Source organism: Scyliorhinus torazame, chromosome 19, assembly GCF_047496885.1.
Source record: "Scyliorhinus torazame isolate Kashiwa2021f chromosome 19, sScyTor2.1, whole genome shotgun sequence".
NCBI classification, from domain to species: Eukaryota; Metazoa; Chordata; class Chondrichthyes; order Carcharhiniformes; family Scyliorhinidae; genus Scyliorhinus; species Scyliorhinus torazame.
Window position 1 is genome coordinate 14397561 of NC_092725.1, and position 10053 is coordinate 14407613.

Here is a 10053-nt window from a genome sequence, read left to right on the forward strand (position 1 = left end):
AACCAGACCAGAACTGTACACAGTGCTGCCAGTGCGGTCTAACCAGAGCAGAAATGTACACAGCGCTCCCAGTGTGGTCTAACCAGACCAGAACTGTACACAGCGCTCCCAGTGTGGTCTAACCAGACCAGAACTGTACACAGTGCTCCCAGTGTGGTCTAACCAGACCAGAACTGTACACAGCGCTCCCAGTGTGGTCTAACCAGATCAGAGCTGTACACAGTGCTCCCAGTGTGGTCTAACCGGACCAGAACTGTACACAGTGCTCCCAGTGTGGTCTAACCAGACCAGAACTGTACACAGAGCTCCCAGTGTGCTCTAACGAGACCTTAACTGTACACAGCGCTCCAAGTGTGGTCTAACCAGACCAGTACTGTACACAGCGCTCCCAGGGTGGTCTAACCAGACCAGAACTGTGCACAGTGCTCCCAGTGTGGTCTAACCAGACCAGAACTATACACACTGCTCCCAGTGTGGTCTAACCAGACCAGAACTGTACACAGCGCTCCCAGTGTGGTCTAACCAGACCAGAACTGTACACAGCGCTCCCAGTGTGGTCTAACCAGACCAGAACTGTGCACAGCACTCCCAGTGTGGTCTAACCAGACCAGAACTGTACACATTGCTGCCTGTGTGGTCTAACCATACCAGTACTGTACACAGTGCTGCCAGTGTGGTCTAACCAGACCAGTACTGTACATAATGCTCCCAGTGAGGTCTAAGCAGACCAGAACTGTACACAGTGCTCCCAGTGTGGTCTAACCAGACCAGAACTGTACACAGCGCTCCCAGTGTGGTCTAACCAGACCAGAACTGTACAGAGTGCTCCCAGTGTGGTCTAACCAGACCAGAACTGGACACAGCGCTCCCAGTGTGGTCTAACCAGACCAGAACTGTACACAGTGCTCCCAGTGTGGTCTAACCAGACCAGAACTGTACACAGCGCTCCCAGTGTGGTCTAACCAGACCAGTACTGTACACAGCGCTCTGAGTGTGGTCTAACCAGACCAGAGCTGTACACAGCGCTCCCAGTGTGGTCTAACCGGACCAGAACTGTACACAGCGCTCCCAGTGTGGTCTAACCAGACCAGTACTGTACACAGTGCTCCCAGTGTGGTCTAACCAGACCAGTACTGTACACAGTGCTCCCAGTGTGGTCTAACCAGACCAGAACTGTACACAGCGCTCCCAGTGTGGTCTAACCAGACCAGAACTGGACACAGCGCTCCCAGTGTGATCTAACCAGACCAGAACTGTACACAGTGCTCCCAGTGTGGTCTAACCAGACCAGAACTGTACACAGCGCTCCCAGTGTGGTCTAACCAGACCAGTACTGTACACAGCGCTCCGAGTGTGGTCTAACCAGACCAGAACTGTACACAGAGCTCCCAGTGTGGTCTAACCAGACCAGAACTGTACACAGTGCTCCCAGTGTGGTCGAACCAGACCAGAACTGTACACAGTGCTCCCAGTGTGGTCTAACCAGACCAGAATTGTACACAGTGCTCCCAGTGTGGTCTAACCAGACCAGAACTGTACACAGTGCTCCCAGTGTGGTCTAACCAGACCAGTACTGTACACAGCGCTCCCAGTGAGGTCTAACCAGACCAGTACTGTACACAGCGCTCCCAGTGTGGTCTAACCAGACCAGAACTGTACACAGCGCTCCCAGTGTGGTCTAACCAGACCAGTACTGTACACAGTGCTCCCAGTGTGGTCTAACCAGACCAGTACTGTACACAGTGCTCCCGGTGTGGTCTAACCAGACCAGAACTGTACACAGTGCTCCCAGTGTGGTCTAACCAGACCAGAACTGTACACAGCGCTCCCAGTGTGGTCTAACCGGACCAGAACTGTACACAGTGCTCCCAGTGTGGTCTAACCAGACCAGTACTGTACACAGTGCTCCCAGTGTGGTCTAACCAGACCTGAACTGTACACAGTGCTCCCAGTGTGGTCTAACCAGACCAGAACTGTACACAGTGCTCCCAGTGTGGTCTAACCAGACCAGAACTGTACACAGTGCTCCCAGTGCGGTCTAACCAGACCAGTACTGTACACAGTGCTCCCAGTGCGGTCTAACCAGACCAGTACTGTACACAGTGCTCCCAGTGTGGTCTAACCAGACCAGTACTGTACACAGTGCTCCCAGTGTGGTCTAACCAGACCAGAACTGTACACAGTGCTCCCAGTGTGGTCTAACCAGACCAGAACTGTACACAGTGCTCCCAGTGCGGTCTAACCAGACCAGTACTGTACATAGCGCTCCCAGTGTGGTCTAACCAGACCAGAACTGTACACAGCGCTCCCAGTGTGGTCTAACCAGACCTGAACTGTACACAGTGCTCCCAGTGTGGTCTAACCAGACCAGAACTGTACACAGCGCTGCCAGTGTGGTCTAACCAGACCAGAACTGTACACTGTGCTCCCAGTGCGGTGTAACCAGACCAAAACTGTACACAGTGCTCCCAGAGTGGTCTAACCAGACCAGAACTGTACACAGTGCTCCCAGTGTGGTCTAACCAGACCAGTACTGTACACAGCGCTGCCAGTGTGGTGTAACCAGACCAGAACTGTACACAGTGCTCCCAGTGCGGTGTAACCAGACCAGAACTGTACACAGTGCTCCCAGAGTGGTCTAACCAGACCAGAACTGTACACAGTGCTCCCAGTGTGGTCTAACCAGACCAGTACTGTACACAGCGCTCCCAGTGTGGTCTAACCAGACCAGAACTGTACACAGTGCTCCCAGTGCGGTGTAACCAGACCAAAACTGTACACAGCGCTCCCAGTGTGGTCTAACCAGACCAGAACTGTACACAGTGCTCCCAGTGCGGTGTAACCAGACCAGAACTGTACACAGTGCTCCCAGTGTGGTCTAACCAGACCAGAACTGTACACAGTGCTCCCAGTGCGGTGTAACCAGACCAAAACTGTACACAGTGCTCCCAGAGTGGTCTAACCAGACCAGAACTGTACACAGTGCTCCCAGTGTGGTCTAACCAGACCAGTACTGTACACAGCGCTCCCAGTGTGGTGTAACCAGACCAGAACTGTACACAGTGCTCCCAGTGCGGTGTAACCAGACCAGAACTGTACACAGTGCTCCCAGAGCGGTCTAACCAGACCAGAACTGTACACAGTGCTCCCAGTGTGGTCTAACCAGACCAGTACTGTACACAGTGCTCCCAGTATGGTCTAACCAGACCAGAACTGTACACAGTGCTCCCAGTGCGGTCTAACCAGATCAGAACTGTACACAGTGCTGCCAGTGTGGTCTAACCAGAGCAGAAATGTACACAGCGCTCCCAGTGTGGTCTAACCAGACCAGAACTGTACACAGTGCTCCCAGTGTGGTCTAACCAGACCAGAACTGTACACAGCGCTCCCAGTGTGGTCTAACCAGATCAGAGCTGTACACAGTGCTCCCAGTGTGGTCTAACCGGACCAGAACTGTACACAGTGCTCCCAGTGTGGTCTAACCAGACCAGAACTGTACACAGAGCTCCCAGTGTGCTCTAACGAGACCTTAACTGTACACAGCGCTCCAAGTGTGGTCTAACCAGACCAGTACTGTACACAGCGCTCCCAGGGTGGTCTAACCAGACGTGAACTGTACACAGTCCTCCCAGAGTGGTCTAACCAGACCAGAACTGTGCACAGTGCTCCCAGTGTGGTCTAACCAGACCAGAACTATACACACTGCTCCCAGTGTGGTCTAACCAGACCAGAACTGTACACAGCGCTCCCAGTGTGGTCTAACCAGACCAGAACTGTGCACAGCACTCCCAGTGTGGTCTAACCAGACCAGAACTGTACACATTGCTGCCTGTGTGGTCTAACCATACCAGTACTGTACACAGTGCTGCCAGTGTGGTCTAACCAGACCAGTACTGTACATAATGCTCCCAGTGAGGTCTAAGCAGACCAGAACTGTACACAGTGCTCCCAGTGTGGTCTAACCAGACCAGAACTGTACACAGTGCTCCCAGTGTGGTCTAGCCAGACTAGAACTGTACACAGAGCTCCCAGTGTGGTCTAACCAGACCAGAACTGTACACAGCACTCCCAGTGAGGTCTAACCAGAACAGAACTGTACACAGTGCTCCCAGTGTGGTCTAGCCAGACCAGAACTGTACACAGAGCTCCCAGTGTGGTCTAACCAGACCAGAACTGTACACAGCGCTCCCAGTGTGGTCTAACCAGACCAGTACTGTACACAGTCCTCCCAGTGTGGTCTAACCAGACCAGTACTGTACACAGTGCTCCCAGTGTGGTCTAACCAGACCAGAACTGTACACAGCGCTCCCAGTGTGGTCTAACCAGACCAGTGCTGTACACAGTGCTCCCAGTGTGGTCTAACCAGACCAGAACTGTACACAGCGCTCCCAGTGTGGTCTAACCAGACCAGAACTGTACACAGCGCTCCCAGTGTGGTCTAACCAGACCAGAACTGTACACAGCGCTCCCAGTGTGGTCTAACCAGACAAGTACTGTACACAGCGCTCCCAGTGTGGTCTAACCAGACCAGAACTGTACACAGTGCTCCCAGTGTGGTCTAACCAGACCAGAACTGTACACAGTGCTCCCAGTGTGGTCTAACCAGACCAGTACTGTACACAGCGCTCCCAGTGTGGTCTAACCAGACCAGAACTGTACACAGTGCTCCCAGTGTTGTCTAACCAGACCAGTACTGAACACAGTGCTCCCAGTGTGGACTAACCAGACCAGAACTGTACACAGTGCTCCCAGTGTGGTCTAACCAGACCAGAACTGTACACAGTGCTCCCAGTGTGGTCTAACCGGACCAGAACTGTACACAGCGCTCCCAGTGTGGTCTAACCAGACCAGTACTGTACACAGTGCTCCCAGTGTGGTCTAACCAGACCAGAACTGTACACAGCGCTCCCAGTGTGGTCTAACCAGACCAGAACTGTACAGAGTGCTCCCAGTGTGGTCTAACCAGACCAGAACTGGACACAGCGCTCCCAGTGTGGTCTAACCAGACCAGAACTGTACACAGTGCTCCCAGTGTGGTCTAACCAGACCAGAACTGTACACAGCGCTCCCAGTGTGGTCTAACCAGACCAGTACTGTACACAGCGCTCTGAGTGTGGTCTAACCAGACCAGAGCTGTACACAGCGCTCCCAGTGTGGTCTAACCAGACCAGAACTGTACACAGTGCTCCCAGTGTGGTCTAACCGGACCAGAACTGTACACAGCGCTCCCAGTGTGGTCTAACCAGACCAGTACTGTACACAGTGCTCCCAGTGTGGTCTAACCAGACCAGAACTGTACACAGCGCTCCCAGTGTGGTCTAACCAGACCAGAACTGTACAGAGTGCTCCCAGTGTGGTCTAACCAGACCAGAACTGGACACAGCGCTCCCAGTGTGATCTAACCAGACCAGAACTGTACACAGTGCTCCCAGTGTGGTCTAACCAGACCAGAACTGTACACAGCGCTCCCAGTGTGGTCTAACCAGACCAGTACTGTACACAGCGCTCCGAGTGTGGTCTAACCAGACCAGAACTGTACACAGAGCTCCCAGTGTGGTCTAACCAGACCAGAACTGTACACAGTGCTCCCAGTGTGGTCGAACCAGACCAGAACTGTACACAGTGCTCCCAGTGTGGTCTAACCAGACCAGAATTGTACACAGTGCTCCCAGTGTGGTCTAACCAGACCAGAACTGTACACAGTGCTCCCAGTGTGGTCTAACCAGACCAGTACTGTACACAGCGCTCCCAGTGAGGTCTAACCAGACCAGTACTGTACACAGCGCTCCCAGTGTGGTCTAACCAGACCAGAACTGTACACAGTGCTCCCAGTGTGGTCTAACCAGACCAGTACTGTACACAGTGCTCCCAGTGTGGTCTAACCAGACCAGTACTGTACACAGTGCTCCCGGTGTGGTCTAACCAGACCAGAACTGTACACAGTGCTCCCAGTGTGGTCTAACCAGACCAGAACTGTACACAGCGCTCCCAGTGTGGTCTAACCGGACCAGAACTGTACACAGTGCTCCCAGTGTGGTCTAACCAGACCAGTACTGTACACAGCGCTCCCAGAGTGGTCTAACCAGACCAGAACTGTACACAGTGCTGCCAGTGTGGTCTAACCAGACCAGTACTGTACACAGTGCTCCCAGTGTGGTCTAACCAGACCAGAACTGTACACAGTGCTGCCAGTGTGGTCTAACCAGACCAGTACTGTACACAGTGCTCCCAGTGTGGTCTAACCAGACCAGAACTGTACACAGTGCTCCCAGTGTGGTCTAACCAGACCAGAACTGTACACAGTGCTCCCAGTGTGGTCTAACCAGACCAGAACTGTACACAGTGCTCCCAGTGTGGTCTAACCAGACCAGAACTGTACACAGTGCTCCCAGTGTGGTCTAACCAGACCAGAACTGTACACAGTGCTCCCAGTGTGGTCTAACCAGACCAGAACTGTACACAGTGCTCCCAGTGTGGTCTAACCAGACCAGAACTGTACACAGTCCTCCCAGTGTGGTCTAACCAGACCAGATCTGTACACAGTGCTGCCAGTGTGGTCTAACCAGACCAGTACTGTACACAGTGCTCCCAGTGTGGTCTAACCAGACCAGTACTGTACACAGTGCCCTTATTGGGGTCTGAATCTCGGGGCGATTCAGGATGGGGAAGGCGAGTAATGGCGATAGCTCCCACAGTGCAGGGAACAACTAGATCAGGACGCGGACTGACCCAGGGAGAAAAGACACAGTTTCACTCACTTGTCAACGTTAACATGGATGGACGGGAAGAGAGGGTCATTGGCCGACTCGGAGGGCAACCGCTGCGTCCCGCCCAAGAACACGTGGACGGCGATGTGCATGGAAAAACCCCTTTGGCACGGACTCTTTGGATCTATGAATCCTGGGAGAGAGAGAGAGAGAGCCAGAGGAAGAGAGGTTAAACAGCTGAGCATGTTGGGGGCCTATAGAGGCCAGTAACACCTCCCTGCCTCTCCAAGGAACTTGGAGCTCAATTCCGAGCTTTCTCCTCCCTCCCATGTGCCAGCAATTCCCTGGACGAACGGATGGGAGGGTGCGTTCGGAATGGACCCTGGGCCCATAACCACCCCCCCCTCCCCCCCCTCCCCCCCCCCCCGCCCCACCTGCCCCCGTGCTGTCAGCCGTGAATGGGGCAGCAATCCCCTCTTTACATCAAACTGCCCTCCCGTCACGTGCTTGTCCCTCCAAGTCAGACCCTCGTCAGCCCCTCCCTCCCCAGAAGTCCCTTGACCGAGTGGGCAGGGAAGCGGCGGATGCAGTTACATTCGGTGAAGCTTGAGGCTGGACCAGTTGGGGCGGCGATACAAAGCAGGGTTCCCCCATAACTGATAGGATAGTGAGATGCCTGGCGGGACACAGGGGTGTACAGATTGGCAACGGGCTTCTCGAGGTTTCCAGAGGCGGGGGGGCCGGGGGGTGGCTTTAATTCTCACCTCATTTGTTGAAACCTCTCCTCGTGTTTGGAAATGACTCGAATGTTCGTGTGACGCGTGATAACCGGCAGGACGGTATGGACGGGGAGGAACGGGAGGGGGGATTGCAGCAGGTGAGTGTGGCGTTCCCAGGTGGCATGGATAGCGGGATTCGAGGACATGCGTTGCCTCTCTCCGCCACAGGTGAATCTTCCCCACACTGAGGAGGACTCAACGGCCTCCGACTGCAACAGAGCACCAGTGTTACCCAGAATCCACCTGCTGGGAGTGGGCGCCCCCCCCCCCCACCGCTGAACACCCCGCCTTGACCGTCAACACAACCCGTAACAACCCCGACAATACCATACCCTCCAGCGCATTGCGAAAACAAAAAGTTGCATTCTCATTATAAGGCGGACGGTCGAAGACGGAAAGTCGGAAGCAGGCATCGTAATCTTGCTTGGTAGGAAGGCCATTGAACAAGGGGGGTCTAAATTCCAATCCCGCTCCATTCAAGCGGTAAATTAACTGCCCGCACCCGGGCGCACAAACCACATCCATGCTGTCCACATATTCACGATCGTTTGTGCATTGTGTCTGAGAGAAAAAGAGAAACTCACGGGTTAGATACAGAGTAAAGCTCCTTCTACACTGTCCCCATCAAACACTCCCAGGACAGGTACAGCAGGGGGTTAGATACAGAGTAAAGCTCCTTCTACACTGTCCCCATCAAACACTCCCAGGACAGGTACAGCACGGGGTTAGATACAGAGTAAAGCTCCTTCTACACTGTCCCCATCAAACACTCCCAGGACAGGTACAGCACGGGGTTAGATACAGAGTAAAGCTCCCTCTACACTGTCCCCATCAAACACTCCCAGGACAGGTACAGCCCAGGGTTAGGTACAGAGTCAAGCTCCCTCTACACTGTCCCCATCAAACACTCCCAGGGCAGGTACAGCACGGGATTAGACACAGAGTAAAGCTCCCTCTACACTGTCCCCATCAAACACTCCCAGGACAGGTACAGCACGGGGTTAGATACAGAGTAAAGCTCCTTCTACACTGTCTCCATCAAACACTCCCAGGACAGGTACAGCATGGGGTTAGATACAGAGTAAAGCTCTCTCTACACTGTCCCCATCAAACACTCCCAGGACAGGTACAGCACGGGGTTAGATACAGAGTAAAGCTCCTTCTACACTGTCCCCATCAAACACTCCCAGGACAGGTACAGCACGGGGTGAGATACAGAGTAAAGCTCCCTCTACACTGTCCCCATCAAACACTCCCAGGACAGGTACAGCACGGGGTTAGATACAGAGTAAATCTCCCTCTACACTGTCCCCATCAAACACTCCCAGGACAGGTACAGCACGGGGTTAGATACAGAGTAAAAGCTTCCTCTACACTGTCCCCATCAAACTCTCCCAGGACAGGTACAGCACGGGGTTAGATACAGAGTAGAGCTCCCTTTACACTGTCCCCATCAAACACTCCCAGGACAGGTACAGCCAGGGTTAGGTACAGAGTCAAGCTCCCTCTACACTGTCCCCATCAAACACTCCCAGGGCAAGTACAGCACGGGATTAGATACAGAGTAAATCTCCCTCTACACTGTCCCCATCAAACACTCCCAGGACAGGTACAGCACGGGGTTAGATACAGAGTAAAGCTCCTTCTACACTGTCCCCATCAAACACTCCCAGGACAGGTACAGCATGGGGTTAGATACAGAGTAAAGCTCTCTCTACACTGTCCCCATCAAACACTCCCAGGACAGGTACAGCACGGGGTTAGATACAGAGTAAAGCTCCTTCTACACTGTCCCCATCAAACACTCCCAGGACAGGTACAGCACGGGGTGAGATACAGAGTAAAGCTCCCTCTACACTGTCCCCATCAAACACTCCCAGGACAGGTACAGCACGGGGTTAGATACAGAGTAAAGCTCCCTCTACACTGTCCCCATCAAACACTCCCAGGACAGGTACAGCACGGGGTTAGATACAGAGTAAAGCTCCCTCTACACTGTCCCCATCAAACACTCCCAGGACAGGTACAGCACGGGGTTAGATACAGAGTAAAGATCCCTCTACACTGTCCCCATCAAACTCTCCCAGGACAGGTACAGCACGGGGTTAGATACAGAGTCAAGCTCCCTCTACACTGTCCCCATCAAACACTCCCAGGACAGGTACAGCACGGGGTTAGCTACAGAGTAGAGCTTCCTTTACACTGTCCCCATCAAACACTCCCAGGACAGGTACAGCCAGGGTTAGGTACAGAGTCAAGCTCCCTCTACACTGTCCCCATCAAACACTCCCAGGGCAGGTACAGCACGGGATTAGATACAGAGTAAATCTCCCTCTACACTGTCCCCATCAAACACTCCCAGGACAGGTACAGCACGGGGTTAGATACAGAGTAAAGCTCCTTCTACACTGTCCCCATCAAACACTCCCAGGACAGGTACAGCACGGGGTTAGATACAGAGTAAAGATCCCTCTACACTGTCCCCATCAAACACTCCCAGGACAGGTACAGCACGGGGTTAGATACAGAGTAAAGCTCCCTTTACACTGTCCCCATCAAAAAGTCCC

General features: G+C 53.6%; 1 long non-coding RNA gene across 1 annotated transcript in view; it reads right to left on the reverse strand.

Annotated features, from left to right (window-relative positions):
- Window positions 1-7881, reverse strand: part of LOC140395859 (uncharacterized) — a 124950-nt gene extending 117069 nt beyond the window's left edge. The window contains exons 1-2 of the long non-coding RNA XR_011936338.1: window positions 7819-7881; window positions 6759-6900 (exon numbers count right to left, since the gene is read on the reverse strand). This is a non-coding gene — a long non-coding RNA (uncharacterized lncRNA). The remainder of the gene's footprint in view (window positions 1-6758; window positions 6901-7818) is intronic.
- Between the last annotated feature and the right edge of the window lie 2172 nt (window positions 7882-10053).